This window comes from Panthera onca, chromosome D1, assembly GCF_046562875.1.
Source record: "Panthera onca isolate mPanOnc1 chromosome D1, mPanOnc1 haplotype 2, whole genome shotgun sequence".
In the NCBI taxonomy this organism is placed as follows: domain Eukaryota; kingdom Metazoa; phylum Chordata; class Mammalia; order Carnivora; family Felidae; genus Panthera; species Panthera onca.
This window is the reverse complement of record NC_138348.1, coordinates 47,754,690-47,755,728: the sequence shown is the minus strand read 5'-3', so window position 1 is coordinate 47,755,728 and position 1,039 is coordinate 47,754,690. Positions and strand designations below refer to the sequence as shown.

Here is a 1,039-nt window from a genome sequence, read left to right as displayed (position 1 = left end):
GAAGACACATAAACAGATACTTTCACTATAAAATTGCAGAGATAAGAAGTAGGTGTCAAGAGGTCAAAAATGAAGGGCATATCTTAGTTTTCCAGGAGGAGCTGAGGCCTGAGCAAAGACTTGAAGGGTGAGCAAAAGCCGGATGCCAAACAGTGAGAGGAGGGAGCCCTCTCAGCTTGTGCAGTGTGGTTTTCCCACCATCTGGCACATGGGAGATGTGAATTTATCAAAGAAATCTCGGGGCACCTGGCTGGCTCAGTTGGTAGAGCATGTGACTCCTGATCTCAGGGTTGTGAGTTTGAGCCCCGTGTTGGGTATAGAGATTACTTTAAAAGAGAGAGAGAGAGAGAGAGAGAGAGAGAGAGCAAGCTCAGCAAGGAAGTGGTATAAGCACAAAAAAGGTGTGGGGAATATAAATAGTTCAGAATTACCAGAAGACTAATGCTTACCCTTTATGGGGTCACAGACTCCCTTGAAAAAACTAATGGAAGCCGTGACAGACATGTGGTGGGCAAAAACACACTGTACAGTGGGAGACTCGGGGTAGACAAGCATCCTGTGGAATACTTCTGCTTTTGTTGCCCAGTCAGTTACCCCTTATTGATAGTAGTTTGCTAAAGGATCACTTACTTTTAGCAGATTCTCAAAGTGTTCTCTACTACGATTGAGTTTTCCTAAAAGCTCCCAATATCACAAGTTGGTTCTTTGAATGATTTTCTTCTTGGTGTTTCTGGCAGTCAGGAAGCAGTTATAGCCTGAGAGGTTCTTCTGTGCTCATAACTTTTATATTTTCTTTGGAATTTGGAGGTTTCTTCTACTCCCAAAGAACCTAAAAGTGAATTCAATGAATACGTCTTATTGTTTGAGAAAACTCTATTTACTCCTTTCTTACTGTCCTTATGAATTCCAAAACAACAGGGTGCACGGTAAAATGTGTTAAGTCAAAAGGCCATTGCCATATTGCAAGAGCATTCTGGGTGTGGGCTGTGTATTGTATGTCCATCTAGAAAATTCTATTCTTTATGCAAGAGGGAAAAAG

At 42.0% G+C, this 1,039-nt stretch overlaps 1 non-coding gene across 1 annotated transcript; it reads left to right on the top strand.

Annotated features, from left to right (window-relative positions):
- Positions 1-244: 244 nt before the first annotated feature.
- TRNAR-CCU (transfer RNA arginine (anticodon CCU)) lies at positions 245-317 on the top strand. Its single transcript has one exon. It is a non-coding gene; the product is annotated as a tRNA-Arg (tRNA).
- The last annotated feature ends 722 nt before the right edge of the window (positions 318-1,039 follow it).